Consider the following 20,716-nt stretch of genomic DNA (forward strand, 5'->3'; position numbering starts at 1 on the left):
ACTTACTTTCACTTTATACTCTTTTGTGCCTTTTGGATTTTGTTTCATGTCCTCATATTTCATACTCAAAAGTTAATTTCAAATATTTTTAAATGAAATTGATTTCGTAAAAATGTGACCCAAATAGTAAGTTTACCTTAGAAATCAAGTTAATAAAATCATTCTTGCTTTAAAAACAAATCAGCGAGTGCTCTTGTTTCTGATTTTTAAACTCTCATTATATTGTAATGTCCATAAAATATTTTTTAATTTTATTGAGTTGCTTTTGAATAGGTTATTTTAAACATTACTTAATACTTAGAATTTTTAAGCACGAAAGCAAGTTTTATACTGTGATATTTTAGAAGTCAGTTCTGTCAAATCTGGTATCTTCTTTCAGCCATTTATAAAAGCACTGTGTCCTAATATAACACTCTCTTTGTACATGTTTTATTAAAGGGAATTACAAACAAACAAAAATGGCCCATCATGCCTGTAAATAAGCGATGAGAAACATCAGAGGAGCCAAATCGTATATTAGTTGTTTCATTAAACAAATGTGCAAAAAAGTCTTATTGGATTGGATTCTCCACTAAATTTACACAGAAAAAAACAAATGACTTTGCACGTACTTCTTTTGACATTTCTACTTGTTTCTTACAGGTGCTTACCATGTGTTACTTTAGAATTTACAAGATAAACCACTAAATGTAATAAAGGGGAAACTTCAAAATGGCACAATGACTTCCTGTAATGACAGCGTACAATACTTAATATTGCAATGCCCAATACTACCTTCAGTTCTTTTTTATTATTCCACTACACAAAAGTTTAAAACGAAACACAAAAGCACAGCATAGGGAGGCAGTTTCATTTGGAAACAAAAATACTATTCTTTTGCCAAAATGATGACTATTCAACCATTTCCAAATGCACAAATGAAAACATATCCAAAGATTGGAAAATTGAGTAATAGCTGACAAGCAGTAAAAATTAAAGAAGATTACGAAATAGTCACATTTCTAAAGTCTTTTATGTATAGTAAGGAAAAGATACATTCAAGACTTGCTGAATCCACCTAATTTCTAGTTTTACAGGTGCATCTTGCCTCTGTCATAAATCAGAGTATTCGAAATGGAGTAAAACACAATATTTAAATTTTTATCCCTGGTGATCAAATGTTCTCTCAACATCTGAACTGTTCAGCAAGTTGTATGGATTTCTGTCTCCAAAATGTCCCATTCCTCCCTTTCTAACCTCAAAGCCATTGCCTCAGTTCATTTGCTTATCTCTCAATGCTTCCTAACTTGCCTCTCTGCCAACACTCTATCACCACATTCTTCACAACAACAAATCTCAGACACATCTGATTATGCCTCTCTTTAGCTAAAATAAGTGCCACAGAATAAAACCTAAATTTCTTAAAATAGCACCCAAGGCCTTCATGATCTGGTGCTATCAACCTTACCTTCCTTTTTTCTCTCCCACCACATCCATCCACAGATCCACATGCCTTTGCATAGCCTATTATTTCGGTCAGTAATTTACTCTCCTCTTCAACATTTAAGAGATCCTCTAAAGCTCAACTCAAATTCCATCCTCCTCCATGAATTATTTCTTCCCATTGGAATAAACATTTCCCTTTTCTGTGCCCACCTGCACTTCCTTTAAACTGTTGCTATAGCATTGCTCTCAGGTTGGTGCTGGAGTCAGTTACATAAGTGTCTCTTTTTCCCACTATGGTTCCGGTCTGGTTCTCATATGCTTCCCTTAAAATGCTGAAAACATATCAAGCCACTCAAATAATATGGACCTCTGTTCTCCAGACGTTTTTATTCTAATAAAGGAATATATGAATATATGTATATTCATAATAAAATTAGGGGGTAAATTTTATGGTATGTGAATTATGTCTTAATAAAAAAATAACATTAGGGTAAGTGGTACATGAAAGTTAAAGACAATCCTTTCCTGTACTTCCTCAACAGGCAACTCTTTGATGGTAATAATGTTTTTAAGAAGGTAAATATCATCTTGGGTTGTCGAAAAAAATTGCTGGGAATTGAGTTCTCCATATTTTTTAATTACAGGTATGCAGAAAAAAATTAAGCCATCTTTAATGACTTAAGACCTAATAAGCTTATTTATAAACTGGTTCCTGCTCTCTGAAACCCATAGAAATGATAATAATAGAGCCTTCTTTTGCTTATCTAGGTCATCTCCATGAAATTGGGTATTTAAAAACATTTAGATTCACCCATGACTTGCCACCAATAGGATCACAAACTGCTTCCTGATTTCTACCTGAATAATCTAAGTACCTTAACTCTGCCTCTTTAAGCAAACCAAGCTAAACCAAGTTTAGTGTGGTAATTCTTGCTTCATCAACTTTCTACTGGGAAAACAGTTTGATTTTAGAAATAAGATCCATGTAAGTTGTTTCAGTTGTTCTTGTGTACATATGGGTGTGCACATATACTTTTTTTCCTGGTATCTTCCTCTAAAAATTGAGATATAATTCACACACCATAAAATTCACTTTTAAACTGTACAATTCAGTGGTTTTTAGTATATTCACAATGTTGTGCAACCATCAACATTATCTAGCCCTAGAACTTTTTCATCACCCCAAAGGGAAACCCAGTACACATTAAGCAGACACTCCCTATTTCCCTTATCCCCTGCCCCTGGCAACCACTAATCAATCTGCTTTCAGTCACTATGGATATGCCTATTCTGTGCATTTCACACAACTGGAACCATACAATATGTGGCGTTTTGTGTCTTGCTTCTTTCACTTAGCATAATGTTTTCAAGGTTCAACCACGTAGTAAAATGTATCAGCATTTCACTCCTTTTTATGACTGAATAATATTCCATTGCATGGATATACCACATTTATTTATCCATTAATCAGCTGATAGACATTTAGGTCGTTTCCACTTTTTGGCTATTATGAGTAATGCTGCCATGAACAGTGGTGTACAAGTTTTTGTGTGAACATGTTTTCACTTCTCTTGAGTGTATAATGTAGGAATAGAATTGCTGGGTCATAATGGAAACTATCAATATGTTACTACTTTTAACCATTAAACCACATTAACTTTTGGAAGATCAGTCAAACTGTTCCATTTTACATTCACATACACATTTTTAAGGGCAGTAACAACACTTTTTGTTTTCACATTTTGCTTAAAAGTAAATTGTTCTGTCCCTAGAGGAAAAGATTTCCTTTGGGACTAAGTGTCCTTAGAAGTCAAAGTAAATTCTAGATTTTACAAGACAGATTAAACCCCTCCAAAGAATAAAGATGTATACAGCAATACATCAAACCCTTACTACAGCAAAGTTTATTCTAGTCATCAAAGGCATTAAATATGCAAATATTTTTAAATGAAAGAGGAAAATAATGACAACTCCCAATTTTATACAGTCAGCCAATAACTATGCACTGATCTCCACTCACAGAAACATCTACTCCAACATCACTCATAGACATTTCAAACTTAATATGTCTCATGGGACTTCCCCAGTGGTCCAGTGGTTACAAATCCGTCCTGTTATGCAGGGGACACCAGTTCGATCCTTGGTCAGGGAACTAAGATCCCACATGCCACGGGGCAACTAAGCCCGTGCACCACAACTACTGAGCCTGTGTGCCACAACAAAGAGCTCGCGTGCTACAACGATAGATCCTGCATGCCACAACTAAGACCCGACACAGCCAAAAGATAAATAAATAGTTAAAAAAAAAAAGATAACAACAAAAAAAACTTAATATGTCTCAAACTGAACTTCTGTTCTCTCCTACTCCCCAAAACAGTTCCTCCTGAAAACTTTTGCCTACATCCCAAACCTTGGAGTCAAGTTTGACTTCTTCCACTCACCTATACCCAACATCCCAGTCAGTAAATTCTATTGATTCTATCATCCAGATACATTCCGAATCCAGTCAAATCTCACCACCTCTATCAGATACAATCTTTCACCAAGATTACTGTACCACTATGGTCTAGTGTCAAAACACAGCCAAAACAATCCTTTTAAAACATAGGTCAGATCGTGTCCCACTTCTAAGGGTCATCCAGTGGCTTCCCAACACCAAGTACCACATGCTTGGTATTCCCTCTGCCTGCCATGATAGTCCCCTTGATATTACACAGTCATCTCAGTACTCGAGGGAGATTTGTTCCAGGACCCTGGCGATACCAAAATCTGTGGCTACTCAAGTCCTTTACACAATATAAAATGGCCTAATATTTGCATATAACCTATGCACATCCTCCCATATACTTTAAACCATCTCTAGATCACTTATAATACCTAATCCAATGTAAATGGTATGTAAATAGTTATAAATACTATGTAAATAGGCTCTGGTACACAACAAATTCAAGTTTTGCTTTTCAGAACTTTCTGGAATTGTTTTTCCCAAATATTTTTGATCTGTGGTTGATTTAATCTGCAGATGCAGAAGCCACAGATACAGAATACCGACTGTACACGTTCTCTTACCTTCTTCAAGTCTTTGCATACATGTCACCTTCTTAGTGAGGACTTCACCTAGCCACTCTATTTAAATTTGCCATTGCCCACTAACACTCCCTTTATCTTCCTCCCCTGCTCTATATTTCTCCATAATATTTATATTAACAAAATATATACTTCACTTATTTATTTCTCTTTACCTCCAAGAATATAAACTCCATTAAGGCAGGAGGGTTTGTCTGTTTTGCTTACTGCTGTATTCCCAGCACTTAGAACAGGGCCTGGCACATAGTAAGTGCTCAATAAATATTTGTTGATTGAACAAATGAACAAGTGAAAGGAAGCATAAAGCTGCTCAGAAGAGCTAAAAAGAGGCCAGAGAAATATTTATGAGGAACTAATATACTAAACATAATAAAGTTGTGATGGGACTGGAAAGCACCATTTCTAGAAAAATATGCTACAATGTTTCTATAGTTGGCTTTAAGAAAAATTGCTATCCTTGCCTATTTCATTGTTTCCAAAAAGGGCCCATCCATTGTCTATTGCCAAGGGCCCTTAGCTTCTGAAGAACTGAAAAAAACTCTGGGAGTTGACAAGTTCCTAGAATGATGATGTCCTTTTCTAAACTGCCACATATACACGGAGCCAAGGACTTTCATGGTCTTGGCTTTCTATTAGATCTATTCCCAGGACCATCATATAGTACAATCATAGGTTTCTTGGCTACCTTCCAGCTAAAGCCACTAATTGGTAAACTCACCTTCCTTAGAACTACAATCACAGCATCTTCAAACTAAAATGTATCTTAAAATGATCTCAACCCCTTACGTATTTTATATATTTAAAAAACTACAGTGAAAAAGAAATAGTGACTTGCTCAAAATAACTTGAATAGTTACACTAAGTATTTTTCAAATAGTAAGTGATAAATACTATTAAATCTAAGAGAATTCAGACACTTGGAACAAATTCTCTAAAATCCAAAACCAGACAATGTTATTTATAAAAGCTAAGTCGAAATTATACCTCATAGTATCAACAACTCTATCTATCCACACATTAAAGTTAAAAGTTATAACAGGGGCTTCCCTGGTGGCGCAGTGGTTGAGAATCTGCCTGCTAATGCAGGGGACACGGGTTCGAGCCCTGGTCTGGGAAGATCCCACATGCCACGGAGCAACTGGGCCCGTGAGCCACAATTGCTGAGCCTGCGCGTCTGGAGCCTGTGCCCCGCAACGGGAGCGGCCGCGATAGAGAAAGGCCCGCGCACCGCGATGAAGAGCGGTCCCCGCACCGCGATGAAGAGTGGCCCCCGCTTGCCGCAACTGGAGAAAGCCCTCGCACGAACCGAAGACCCAATACAGACAAAAATAATAAACAAATAAATAAATAAATAAATAAAAGAAAATCCTTTAAAAAAAAAAAAAAAAAAAAAGTTATAACAGAACCATCAATGAAACTTTACTCTGGCATTCAGCAAACAGTAAATGATGGATAAATTTGGATTTTAAAAAAATGTACACCTCTTCCCCAAAGGAGGCTTTCCTTGTCCAGTGTTGGGAATGATGAGGCTTTCTAAAGTCTTTTTCAAGTACCAACTTTCTTAAGCATTACTGGCTTCAAAATAGCAGTAGAAGGATGTTTCTATGAACCAATCATTTTCACATGGGATTCAGAGAGAACATCTGTTAAAAGGTACATGATTTTCACCACACCTACCACTCTCTCCCCCTTCCCCTGCAATATTCTAACACACCTCCTAGGGAAGTGTGTCCTCAGCACTGTTTCTGATACGAGTATGTTGCAGCCTTCAAGTGCCTTACAGTGAGACGAGACTGAACCACGATTATAAACTATCTCCTGTCATGCTACACGAAAAGGATTACTATTTTCATGGACAGTAATTTCTTGCCAAAACCCTTTCCATGGTCTGCATCTAGTGAAATCCTACTGTGCCTTTAAAGGCCCACCCTTATTCCTCTTTCCTGGGGACCTTTTTCTGACCATTCCATCCATGGTGCTCTTTTCTTGACCAGATGACCTATGGCATTTGTCATCTGTACCTGTCATTTAGCATTCATCACACACTGGCAAGTAACATCTTTTGTATAGTCGTCTTAGTTGTTGCTGGCTTCTTTTACATTTGACTGGATAGAGTCAGAATCCCAAAGAGTTACATAATTGATATTCCTATGGGGATTTTCTGGACAATAATGCTTTATGCTCTTACATGTGAAGGGAAAGAGTCAGAAGTCCCAAAAGAGTAACTGGGTTTTACAATACACAGCACAACCATCACTGAACTATAATTTTAAAAGCTTTGGGTTATACCAAAATAATGATTCCCAACCTTTTAAAGTAATAAGGATGCCTTTTAAGATCAAAATATGTTTTAAAACACCAAAAACATATTCAATATTAGTCAGGTGTTAAATTTCTTTTAACTGAGAATACATGCATTCAAAAGTATAGGTACACAATGTGAGGTATGGTACTCATTTGGTCTACAGAGCATACTTGATGCGCACAAGTTGAGGTTCCTCCAGGACCAGACTGGCACATGGTTGAACGTTACTGTGCTGTGGACATGGAATATTACTGCCACATCAAAAAGTACTACTACCTAAAAGTATTTAGGAGCAAGCAAAATATAGAAAGACTAACAAATCCCTACCTACCCCCAACTCTGCTCCTCCCCCCAAATCCAGCATAAAATCCTTCAGTAACTTAACCCTTCCTCCCAAGAAGCAGCAGATTTTAAGCAATGTGAAACAATTCAATGTTTCAATAATAAACTTTTCTTATGGTTGTAAGTTAATAAATAATATAGCAAAAGGAAAAAGAACATTATAGACAAACCAAATAGCAAATATTGAAAGTCCATCTCTCATATATTTCCTGATTCTAGTGAAATCTCAATCCCATTTACCCATTTCATCACCCTCTTAAAACAAACAAACAAAAACCACCAATATTTTCCAGCAGAGGTAGAAATATCATTCTAACCTCAGTTCAAGTCCTTTGTGCAGTCACCAACAAGAATGAGCTTAAATAAATAGCAGTAGAGCACAGCGTTTAAAGGAATTAGCCCTGGGCTCAAGTCTTGGCTCTGTCACTTATTAACTGTATGATCTTGGGCAAGTTACTTAACTAAACTTCAGGTAATTTATGTAAGGTGCTTAACATGATCCTTGGCAGGTTTAAGGGCTGAGAAAAGTGGTTACTGATTAATTAAGTAATTATATATAATAGATATATAACAAAGATATTCTTCTTATCATAACAAAGTTTCCTTTCAATTCCTTCTTGTCTGGCTCTGACGGGTCTATTCCAGGTATCATAAACCTCCACTCTTGACCTATAACTGGTTCTACAACCTCCAATTCTACCCATGGCTACTACCATAAGCAGTTTCTGGAAGTTAGGGAAAACATAACAAAAAACAAAACAGGAGGCCACTTGAGCAAGCCAAAACAACAACAAAATCCACTTTGAAACAGTGAATTCACTCAAGTAGGAATCACTGCCTTAGAACCTGAGACAAAGAAAAAGGCAAAAGAAAAAAACAAACCAAATTATTCAAATACTCTTAAAACCCTTACCTCCAGTTAAACAAATGATTGACAATTTGAAGCCCAAACAAATTTTAAACAACATTATTATTGTCTGCAGGACCATCAATAACCAGCACTACTAATGAAACATGCCTCATTAAAATACCTTTCTCTAACACGTTTAATTTAACAATGATTTAACCATTGCTAGACTATTTTTTAACATTAAGTCTCAACAATTTCTTCAAGTTTCTCCTTTCCCATGCATTCCAACAAGGAGTGAATTAGTTCTTCATCATGTGGTTAGGCCTCCTGCTGGGAAGCATAATTAAAATTAAGCAAGCAACAATTCCACTTGGTGCTAAGATCCTGTCAAATCCTTCGATGAAGTTGAGTCTGGTTTCTCCAGGAGCCAGCTGAAAGTTCTGCAACAAAAACTTGGGGCTGCTCTACTCCATGCTGGCCATTCAGTAGATGGCACTCTTTCCTTTGGGCCCAAATTACAAAAGCACCAAGAAGCATGTTCTGTGACATTCAGGTGTGATACAAAACAGGGATTCCCTCTTCAAAGCACTTAACTGGTCGTCACAATCCCTCCAGAAACCCATTCATCAAAAGCTGATGGTCCAACCAGACACTTTTAAAGAGCCCAAGGAAGTTCAGATTATAAAACATCAAATACAATATAAAATCACCTAACTCAAGTGATTACCAAGTAATCAGCTTCTCAGAGCCTTTTCTATGTCAAGCAGATACACCTTTTATTCAGGCATAAAATTTTCCTTTCCTATTACATTCTGCTACAGAGGCGACAGTCTTTCAGTGGCTAGTGACCAAATCTTGTCTATTAAATATCTCATTAAGGTATTTAACGACAGCAAAGTGTTCAGAGAACTATGATTTTGTCATTATCAACATTCACTAAGACCAATGAAAGATATATTACTTTTGTATTACTTTCAACATTTTTGGTTGAAAAAATTCATGTAATCTTTGATACCCACTTAAAAAGAACCAAACATCCTAATATAAAATTACTGTACATCTAGTTTTGCCAAAAAAAAGGGTTTAAATAATATGGATTTCTGATTCATTAATGATATGTCTTTTACTTTAATACATAATGGCTCCCAACTATTACATGACAAGTAAGGTTTCTTACACTTCTGTTTCAGAGATTTTTTTTTTTTTTAATTTAAAAAGCAGACAGTTGTGGAGAGAGATGGAAGGAAATTCTTTTTAGTGCAACCTCCAGGTGAAAGCCAAACTTTTCAGCAGTCACACAGGAATCACCTTAAAAATTCCACCTTTCTCTAGGAGAGAGAAAACTCAGTCCTAGCAATAAAAGTCAAAGGAGAAAGGCAAGGTAAAAGGAACATTGTTTTAAAATTAAAAAAAGAAAAAAAAGCATTGGGAGTAGGGACAAGAAATAAGAAAAATATATCGATTTCATTGCCAATCTCTTTCCCCTGTCCACTCTCGCCCTATGCACTTAAGCCCATTCACAACTCCACTTGAGCTCTATCACCCTTCCCCAACCACTTCCTTAGATATTAAAAGGCTGACCTTACAGAATCTTTTTCTTATGTACTAATAAGACAAATGAGATTAGAAGTAACAACGCAGCTTACAGTTGCTGGCTCTAATTTCTGTAGGATTAAAAGTAGAGTGTTCTTAAAGAAGAGTCCCTGGGGAGGCCTTGATCCCAAAATATACTTCTTTAGACATACCAAATAAGCCTAACTACCTTCTCCATGAGGATACTGAGTAAACCTATCTTTTTGCTATGGCATTTAGTCATTCCAGCAGATCAAAAGATGACAGGATAAGAATACTGTATGGAAAGGGGAAAAGGAAATGCTGTCCTTGCACAGGATGAGCTGAGCCATTGTGGAAGAACTTCACAGAAACATTGCTGATGGTGACAAATTAAAGGCATATACTAAGTCCCCAAGACACTGATAAAACTCAGCACTTCTCCAACCTGACTGCTTTCTACATTGTTGGAATTCCAGCTCCCCTAGCAGGCAAACAACAATAGCCATGAGAGCTGAATTAAACAGGCTCCTGAACTCACACATGCACTGTCCTTTCCTCTTCCATCCAAAGTAAGCACTTCCTTGGTGGGGGAGTGAAAAATTACAAGAACAAATTCAAAGGGGTATAAGAGCTAGCAAAAAGAATAAAGTAACAATTTCATGTATGTTACTTAGAATTAAGTTTTCATATTACTTGCCTTAATGCACATTGTGAGCAACAAATTTTTTAAATTGTTTTATTAATATATACGGTGTGCTTCTTGAGACATTGGTTTTAAGAACATATGTTGTTGTTATTGCCCTTAAGTTTATAAAAAGTGTTTTTACCCCCTGGCTGGCTGGTTGTGGGAAATTTTTTATCTTATGGAAGTCAGTATGCCTATGGCAGAAAAAGTGAGCTGCATAACCCAAGGTTCAAACTGTAGTCTTGTTTGAGGAGGTAGCAATCTTAAATGCTAGTTAATGTACTGCTATACACCAATATCCTTAGGCCCAGTTTCAGGCAATTTAAAACAAGAGGTTTCAAAGTTCATCTTATATCAGGGAGCCTTACCATTTCCAATTAAGCTTTAACTAAAGCCAACTTTTAAAACAAGTAATTGTAAAGTATATGGTGGTGAAACAGATCAGCTTGACATCAGGTAAAAAGCTCAACTTAGATCTAACCTCATTATAAAGATATAACTATATGTCAAAGCCTAAACATCTTTCATAATAACATTTCAGCTATGGCATAGTTAAAAACTAGTCTATACAATCTTCCTAAGAAGGAAATTTACAAAAACAAAAAGCCTTTTAATATCAGGGATGGGTTTCATCCATTTTATACCTTTCGGTGATCATGCAACTACTTTTTGAGCTATGCTAGACAACTCTGAAAGCCACATTCATTCTTTAAGGTTTCTAGGATACTCTTTATTAAATTGTGCCTTCAGTGTAGTAAGTCATGTCCTAGAAACCTAAAAGAGATTATTAACGCAGCTTTTCAAAGATACCCAACAAAAAATAGTTTAAAGAAACAAGAGACTGATTCTCATTATCTATGCTATCATCTAAGACTTTAGGGTAAGTTAAACAGTACTTTCTTGACATTCAAGTATGTTTTCAACTGTGCAATTAACTTACTTTTTTTTTTTTTTTAAACTTTTTTTTTTTTTTTAAGTTTTATTTATTTATGGCTGTGTTGGGTCTTCGTTTTCTGTGCGAGGGCTTTCTCTAGTTGCGGCAAGCAGGGGTGACTCTTCATTGCGGTGCGCGGGCCTCTCACTATCGCGGCCTCTCTTGCTGCGGAGCACAGGCTCCAGACGCGCAGGCTCAGTAGTTGTGGCTCACAGGCCTAGCCGCTCCGCGGCATGTGGGATCTTCCCAGACCAGGGCTCGAACCCGTGTCCCCTGCATTGGCAGGCAGATTCTCAACCACTGCGCCACCAGGGAAACCCCAATTAACTTACTTTTGAACTTGATTTTGCGACTAGTCCACATATAACAGATCAACATTAAAATACACATGAAATAAACAAAAAACGCACACACCTTTTCTTCTCCAACACTTTCAGTTAATTTTCAGTTAAAGTTGCTGTTCTATGCATGCTGTTGGTATTCAAATATTCACTGCATGAATGCCAAGTGAATCATTTCTAACTAACCTGAAAGGAAGGGCATACCCCAAGTAGTATGGTTACACTCATGTGTGTCCATAACTAGCTACTGCTAGAAGAAAAAAAATAAATTCATCTAACTATTATACATAAGGGATATACAAGGGATAACAGACTTTTTTCTTTCAAGCCATAGTCAATGAAAGGCTGATAACATATAATTTAGAGAAGATTCTTAATATACACAACCCATTGCAGTAAAAATTTGAGATTGTCTTGGCTTTCGGCCAAGAAAATTTAGTCACTAGCAGGACCTGAAACACCTCGTAACAATCGCATCTAGAAATACTGGGGCATGGACCCCAAGATCAAATGACAAATCATTAACATAGAAGACATGAAATAAAGTATCAGGGCACCCATTTTGAATCTCAGTGACAAGACACAGTCTATGACTGCTCAATTAATTTCAAATAGGGTGTCTATGTTTAAAAGAAAGAATAGTACTCTTGATTAAACATTTAAAATGTTTTCTATTCAAACTCTACAAGTTTAATATTTCCAAAGGAATCTGAAACAGCAGTGAATTTTAATTATAGCAAAAACATATTAGCATTTTTAGTATGAGAAACAGATTAGTGACCTGTGTCTTCAGTACCGTTTGAGCTTTCTTAATTCAACGTATGCTTGTTTTTAAACATTTTTTCCTAATATTACCTTTCACTAACTTGCCAACAAAGGACATATTAGCTCTCTACAATAGTTATTCTACACATTACGTAAAACAGCTACTAATTTAGGTTATAATTAATTTGCCTGATGTATCCACTACACTGGTGAAGCAGCAACACACAGTTCCTTGAGGAATGTGAATGACAAAGTAAAAGCCACAAGTGACATCTTTCCATGTAAGGCTAATTTTAAGAGGCAACTCAGGTGGAATTTCGAACAAACTTAAGTTAAAATTCACCTCAGGTTAATATGGTGGTGTTGGTAATCAGAAGATGAGGCCTACCGATTTAGTGCAGAACCAGAATCCCTCCAAGGGCCCTGCTGGACCATCTGGAGCCCTACACATCTGGCAAGCTTGAAAAACAAAAAAGACTTTAATCTTTAGTAATTAAAAAGATAACATACTACAGCCCAAATTCTAGCATCCTAGCTAAACATACGTTGTGTGAAAAGAGAATCCTCTTCCAAAGTCAAAAGGTGATTCTACTTAACGCAGATTACCACCATTCACATTTAAACACAACTTGGTGGTACTAACACAGAAGGGTGTTACTAAACAAGGCATATGCACACCTGTAGTCTTGGAGATACTGTGAAGGTACTTCATTGATTTGCTAGAATTACCACAAGTGTAATAGCAGCAGGGGCTACTAGTTATGCGGGCTCACTCTCAAGCCAGGCTCTGGGTTCAGAACCAGCCCGTCTGTGCCTAGTAGCTGTACAAAATACTTAACCTCTCTATGTCTGTTTAGGCACTGGGTTGTCATGAGGATCAAGTAAATTAAATCATATAAAACTGTGCCTGGCACAGAGGTAGAGCAAATAAATATTGGCTGTTACAAATATCTGCTGAGTCTTCACTTGCTGGGTTGCAGGATATAGCCACCTTCAAAAAAAATGTCATCTTATACTGACGATGATAAACACATAAAACACTGAGTACCAGACTATATTCTAAGCACTTCACATATAACAACTCAGTTAAGATTCTGATATTATCATTCCCCAACATTTTACAAACCCAATTTGTTCAGAGTTGGGTTTTTATGCTTTTATGTGACTTCTTCCTTCAACAGAAATGCTTCTTTTACTCTGATGACATACATAAGTGCTGCCCTGTACTGCTAACCAACTACTCTGAGATAGGAGAGATTAAACAGCTAACAACCTGTATAGGCTTGAGTGTGACAAAAACACTCAGACACGACAGACCTACTTCAGGAGGCCTCACAACCCCAGAGGTTGGGCCCCACCCTGTATTTAGGTTTTAGGATTGTGTATAGGAGGTTGGCTGATGCTGTGTCCTCTTAGTCTCAAAAGATGTTCTGGTTTTACCAAGACCAAATCCACACTTCAAACATCATTGAGCAGAACCCACATTCATCCCAGTGTAACATTATTGAAAAAGGGGGTTAGAAATAGCAAAGTGTACAGTATAATTTTCTCATTCATTTTCGGAATGTAAAACTTATGTTCTGAAAATACAATCTTTCTATTATGCAAAACAGTTCCTAGATGTCATATGATCACCTATGTCATATGTCAAATGTTTACCAACAAACATTTTCTTCTATCATACCTGTAAAAAGCTGCAACATATTGAATGCCTCATACCCAACTACCTCAAGAACTCTTAAATTATGTTTAACATTCGAAACAGATACACCAATTTTTTTCCTTAAAAGCAACTATTACCAACATGCCAACATTTGCGGTCAATTTAAAGAGTTTTAAGAGCACAGACTGAATTCTTTGGAAAAATGAACACTTAAATATAGCAAAAGTGGCCATTGTTTTTTCTGGTCTTCCCTCTGCAAAGTTAATCTGCTCAATATAAGCAGAGGAAAATGAGTGAGTTACAGTGTAATTACAATGCAATGGAGACTCAGATATAAAAACTTTATACATAGTTAAAAAGTAACTTAACCCTATAAATGAATAGGTCCCATATCTTAATTACACATTTTTAAAAAGAGTCAAGCATCTTATTTAAAAACGACAAATTACGTTGTATTCTTAGTTTACTCTCTTTAACAGTCTCATTAGAAGTCTTCTAAAGTCAAAATTAGGATGTACCCGGTATGATGCAGTTGCACTCCATTCCAAGAAAATCAACCATTTCATACTGCTAAATCTAACATGTACAATTTAACATAAACGTGCCTGCACGTTTATGTAGCTGATTCCTACCCCCCCCAAACCTTATCAACTCCTTCACCTAACTTGCATATAATCCTCACTCAAAGCCTCTTGGTTGAGTTAAATTCCATTTCTCGCCATACCTTTCTAGCAGGTCAATTGCAACAGCACATGTGCCAAAGAAATGAGTGGTTTTACTCACGCTCCCATTTTAAACGGGCACCTACTTGCAATTAAATCTCTGCAACAAAAAAGTTTACCTGAGGCCATTCCTGCCATTCTAACAGAGGCCTAGCTTATTCTACCTGTCTCTGTGGTCTTGCCTCAGCTATAATAGCATACCCCCAAAGAGGCTGGACACCAGCAAAGCGGACCTGCTGCCAACTCTGTCACCCCGGGCAGGAAGCGCAACCTAACATGTATACGTTTGTAAGGGTGGGGTGGGTGTGGGTCGGGGGGGATGGGAACGCAAATTACAGGAGAAAGGTTTGGTTGAATACTTTCAACTTGTAACAGAAGTTGTTTAAATGAGGAAAACAAAACTAACCAACACTCCCTCCCTTACCTCCACCCTTTCCAAGCGCGGGAACCTACCACCTTCCTGGAGCGCACCTTCAGTGCTTAAAGTACCCCGGGCCACCGACGCTTCAGCCAGCTCTTGATTTTTAGAACTCTCCGTCCTCCGGGAGAAACCAGAGGACGCCCGAAAGACTCGGGCCCACCCCCGGCGTCCCGAGATCCTCCCCTGCAGGTCCACCCTCTTCGAACCAGCCCGAGGCTCCCATTCCAGTCCCGCAGGAAGAGGGGTCCACCTGAGGCCGCAGGGGCAGCCAATAGGCAGTCCCCTCCACCCCGCGAGCCGTTGCGTTCCCCACCCCCGCGCGACCTCCTGGAAGGGTCCCCGCAGCCCAGCCCGCGCGGGCGCCCGCCGTCCCCGCCGGGAGGACCGGCGGGAAGGCCGCGCCTTCTCTCCCCTCAGGATTACCTCGCAGCGCGAAGCCGGCTTTGTGCTTCCCTCCCTCCTTCTCCGCGGCCGCCGGGGCTGCAGCCGCCGCGCGATCCTCCACCGCCGCCTCTTAAGCGCCGCACGGCTCCAGAGGGGAGGGCAGAAGGGGAGGGGGCGTGAGAAGGGAGGGACCTGGGCGCCGAGCCCTGTGTAGCAGGAAGCGGCGACACCTGGGTCGCTCTGCCTCTAGCTCTCGCTCTCTGTTTCTAAAAAATATAATTTAAACCCCCCTTCTTTCCCCTCCCGCCCAGCGGTCCCGCGACCGTTACCGGCAGGCGGCTGGCGCTCTGGCGGGACTGGCCGAGCGCCCACCGAGCGTCTCCTGGCCCCGCCCCTAAGGCCCCGCCCTTAGGCCCCCAGGCTCCCCCTGGCTCCACCCCCACAGGCCGGCCCCTCGCAGCCCCCGAACGCTCATAGCCCCGCCCCTCGGAATCACAGGATGTTCCTGGCCCCGCCTCCTCAAGGCCCCGCCCCGCGCGGCCCCTCGCGCCCTCTCGCGCCCCTCCAAAGCTTTGGTCCCGCCCTCTGCGGCCCCCTCCCTACCTCCCTCACCCTGTCTCTGAAGCCGCGGCCCCGGGCCCCTACTGGCCTGGCCTCTGGGAGGGCCTGGTGTGGGGCAGCTGCCTAACATCTCTTCAACGTCCTCCCCGCTAGGCAGCTTCGATTAGCGGCGTCCCCTGAGGGTCGGAGGAGTAAACGACCCCGACGGAAACCAGACTACAAGCGGGAGGAGGGGAGCCTTGGAGATGCCGCCCTCCCTAACCTGAGCGAGCCACCCCCGCCCAGCTCCCGAGGCCGAGACACAGGTTTCAGAGTCAGCTTCAGCCGCCCACACCGGCTGCTGGGTCTTCAGCGGGAGGCCACTGCTAAGGTTCCACCTCCGCACGCCCCCCGTAGGAGGGGCCTGGGTATTCTCAGCACAGTTGCCTTTGGGGGCGCCTCTTTCCCCTGCTCACCTCCACCGAGAGGCCGGGCAAGAGCTCTCTCCATGAGCTCCACTTGCATCTGTCGAGGGTTTCCACCCCGACGTTGGCCCCTGGCCTTGAGACCTTATGAGAGCTGATCTCTTGGAGGTGAAAAGTCAAGGCACCGACAGCCTTCAAAATGAATTCGGGGCCGGGTAAACTTTGCACTCAGTGGCAGGGATGTGGATCCATCCACAGGTGACGCTGGGCCGCCCACCCCGGCCGCCCAGACACGACCTGCTCTAGAAATAGACCTCCCAGCAACGCACACCTTTCTCTACCACCCACGACTTGCACATCCCTCCCGCATACATGTCCTCCACAGTCACGAATCCACTACCAAGCACACCCTCCGAGCGGCATTCCGGTTATTCATGGTCCCTTGGGTCAACCCCACCCTAACACACAACAACAAACTTCATTCCCCAAGCTTATCTCCCTGCGTTTCCAAGGTACTGGCGACAGTCCCCTTCATTTCCTTCCTCTTCTGCAGACTCTCTTCTTCCCCCTCAAATACTTCATGCCATCCCCCTCATCTTCATTCCCTCCCTCTTCCCTAAAAATGTGCTAATTAAAATGTAGTTTCCTCTTCCCACATACGAAGTGTGGGAAATGAATCTTGGCTTGGCACAAACTGTTATTCATTTATCCTCGTTTTCTCTCCCCACTGGACTAAAGCTACAGAAATTTTAGTCTACCACCATCTCCCATATGCTCAAAATCTAACCATGCCTTATGGTTTTTAAATACCCCTAAAGGATCGTGGGTAAGGCTTCCTGGCTTTGGGAAGAAAATATTTAGAAAACGCTCGGCCTGTCATTTTATGTGGCGTTTTAAAATATCTGCAGTATTTGAGAGAGATACTGGGAGTGGCTAGATGTTTTCTTGCATTTAAAAAGCCAAAAATGAAAAAAGCTTGGCACGCATCAAGGTTAGCCTTTTTATGAATAGCGCCCCCAAAATGTGTTAGGGGTACATATGAGACAATAGTCTCCACTCTACAGGACATTTGCCAGTCACAAATCTAGACCCCCCCTCAAAGGAAGACAAATTAACATAATCCATTTTAAGCATGTCTGATGAGCAATCCTTTCCATGATCACTCCCTTTCCCACAGTTTTTGGACAAAATGGATAAAAGATTTGCTTACCCACTGAGGATCCAAGGCTTTCTTGTGTCCAGGGTAGTAGACGTGTGTATCTTCTAGGTGTGGATTCTGCAGTGCTGCACGGAAACCCACTGCAGCCTCAGACCGGCGGTGGCGGCGGCAGCAACAGCAGCAGCGGCGGCGGCAGCAGCAGCAGTGGCGGCAGCAGCTTCTCCCAACACTGAGTAGTAAAGTGAGTGACTTTGGTAGAGACTCCACAATTACCATTAGGCACTTGCTTATGAGAGAGGAGGTGGAATCTTTCTTAAAGGAATGGGTTTTGTTTTTCCTCTCCACTATTGCTTCATAAAAGGCAGAAAGGGTGGAAGCAGGGAGTTTTTTTGGACTGAGTAAGGCAGTACAGCTGTAGGAGGTCAAGGTTAAAATTAACTGGGTGATCGAGGGACCAATTTAGTGTGAGTCAATGAAATGCTAGAAGCATTAGTTTTAAAGAGCCCTCCTAACTTCAAACACTGGGGTCCATGGCAAAAATAAAGCCATGTGCCTTGAAACTGAATAGTATTTTGTGTTAATATTTAATTTCCAATCATTGCACTACAATGATAACTATATAAAGGAAGGTTACTTAGTATTTAATACAAGAATGTGAAAAGAATAATACATAAAATAAAACTGATTTACATGATTAGAAACAACAGAGTCCAATCTTACTAATACTTATAAGCATATCTGGAATTTCAATGAATGTCAGTATTAGAAAATATATTATTGTAAATCAACTATACTTCAATTTTTTAAAAAGAGAAAATATATTACTGACAGATACCACTTTGTACTTATAAAAATCACAATATTATTTATAGAAAAAACAAAAAAATCTAAAATAATTTAAGAAAATAATAGCAGGGTACTATTTCAGTGGCAATTCAAAGTTCAGCAAAATTAAGGAGCTCATAAGTAGATAACTTTAAATGCATGCAAATTTACTGTTTACACTATTAGAATGTGATGTGTCCACATATGAGGAAATTGAGAGTCTGCATTATAACTTTAAATTTTATTTTAGACAATATTCCTCAATTTAAGCACTCAACATCTGTGATTTTTTTCTTCATAGGTAAATGAGGAGGTGTGGTCCCAAAATATGAATAGAGGAAAATATGGAAAATATTCTGCAATTGATTTTTTTGCACAGCCTTTGTTAACTACCTGTGTGATCTTGAGCAAGTAAGTAAACTCTTTTGTTCCATAGTTCCCTACTTTGTGAATTGAGGATGTTGGATTGAAATTTTCCTTTAGCATTCCAATAGACTATGATTTTATGAGATTTAAACTTTTTTTGTGTGTGATTTAATGCATGTATCTTTCAGTCTACACTACTTTTCCTGAAAACTTGGATTAAAAATAAATTTTTATTTTAAATGTGCAACCAGAGTTTGTTATTTACCACCATTCCAAAATTATTTTGCAAATCAAGTATCATTTTTGTAAAGTGAAAAAACAGTTTCATCTGACGTATGATTTTGTACCCAACTATGACAAGTTTTCCTGAAGCAGGACCCTACAGTATTGCTAAGGATACTGACTGGCTGGAGCACAAAATGTATGTTTAATAGCGATGAGAACATAGTTTAAAAAAACTGGTGCATCATTGGATGGTAGAGTTGGAACAGAATTTAGAGCTCACCGACTCCAGCCCTGTAATTTCACAAGTGGAAAAAATGGAAACCCAGGAAGCAAAATGGGGACACAGGGAAGTTAACTCAGTCTCCACTCTTCCCATACACATAAGTCAAATAAACAGTACGTATGACCGTATACACTGTTTCACACACCCACGCTGGGGGCTGAGCAAGACCTGTCACAACAACAAAAAAGTAGTTTCACTCAGTGACACTATTGGTGTACATGTAGTATAAACTAAAGAGATATATCAAACAAGTGCTTATAATGTGTGTAAATATTAACACAAATTTTGCCTTCAGGCTTGGAGATGTTTATGCTAGAAAGTAAAGAAATTTGTCCAGGGGAATTTTTTTTTTAAGTGACCTCTAAGGAAACTCACAACAATTATTTGCAAACTCTTACTTATCTTCCACACAAATGACAGGGCCTTGCCCTTGTTTCCTTGCACCCATTGGTGCCTCTGTTCCCTTTAGTCTACATCCTCAAGCATACCTGCCAAGAGGAGAAGTTCATTTTGGAGCCAGGCAGGGGAAAGTACTGTAGAGATTTAATTCTGGCCTTCAGAGATGCTTTTTGGAAGTTGCTTTTGGGGCTAGATTCTAACATTTTTCCTTAAATCCTGATTTGGTATTCCTGATAAGGAACCTGGCACTAACCTAAGCCCACTCTCCCTAGTTTCAAAGGGGCATTACCTTAGATTAGATGACATAGCAAAATCAGTGTTTTATATACCTGGCAAGACAATTTGTCACCAACATTTTTTCTTTAAAAAAGCCTCCTAGGGACTTCCCTGGTGGTGCAGCGGTTAAGAATCTGCCTGCCAATGCAGGGGACACGGGTTCGAGCCCTGGTCTGGGAAGATCCCACATGCCACAGAGCAACCAAGCCAGTGCACCACAACAACTGAGCCTGCCCTCTAGAGCCAGCGAACCACAACTACTGAGCCCATGTGCCACAACTACTGAAGCCCGTGCGCCTAGAGCCTGTGCTCCGCAACAAGAGAAGCCGCCGCAATGGGAAATCCACACACCGCAGCGAAGAGTAGCCCCTGCTCGCCGCAACTAGAGAAAGCCCGCAAGCAGCAGCAAAGAACCAATGCAGCCAAAAAATAAATAAATAAAATTATTAAATAAATAAATAAATAAAAAGGCTTCCTATAGGGAGAGAATTGAAGGAAATTAGTTGCCCAGTTTCTTCATCTGTTTTTATCTTGCTCTTCTGCAAGGAAGGCATTTCATTTCATCTACCAGGTGGTAATGGACAATGAATAAAATGGCTGTTATTTGTATAATTCAAAGCAACCGCTCAAAATTAAATGCATTTCTTTGTATCTTCCCCAAGGTACTGAGCACAGTCTCTTATATAAAGGCACTTAATAGATACTTTAAAAAATGAATACACAAATTAATGAAATGAATA

The 20,716-nt window shown here is 39.8% G+C and overlaps 1 protein-coding gene and 1 long non-coding RNA gene across 6 annotated transcripts in view; one reads left to right on the plus strand and one right to left on the minus strand.

Annotated features, from left to right (window-relative positions):
* ADD3 (adducin 3) overlaps positions 1–17,753 on the minus strand; it is a 126,949-nt gene extending 109,196 nt beyond the window's left edge. For 3 of the 5 annotated variants that reach the window (XM_057531113.1, XM_057531111.1, XM_057531112.1), the window contains exon 1: positions 15,518–15,833. The gene's annotated coding sequence lies outside the window, so the exon portion shown is untranslated. Of the gene's footprint in view, positions 1–15,126; positions 15,148–15,517; positions 15,834–17,653 lie in introns of those variants that run through there. The other 2 variants (XM_007173064.3, XM_007173067.2) reach the window with 2 other exon arrangements.
* LOC130705051 (uncharacterized) lies at positions 17,752–20,410 on the plus strand. Its single transcript, XR_009005679.1, has 3 exons — positions 17,752–17,843; positions 18,729–18,838; positions 20,072–20,410. It is a non-coding gene; the product is annotated as an uncharacterized LOC130705051 (long non-coding RNA).
* Positions 20,411–20,716: the final 306 nt, after the last annotated feature.

Source organism: Balaenoptera acutorostrata, chromosome 16, assembly GCF_949987535.1.
Source record: "Balaenoptera acutorostrata chromosome 16, mBalAcu1.1, whole genome shotgun sequence".
NCBI classification, from domain to species: domain Eukaryota; kingdom Metazoa; phylum Chordata; class Mammalia; order Artiodactyla; family Balaenopteridae; genus Balaenoptera; species Balaenoptera acutorostrata.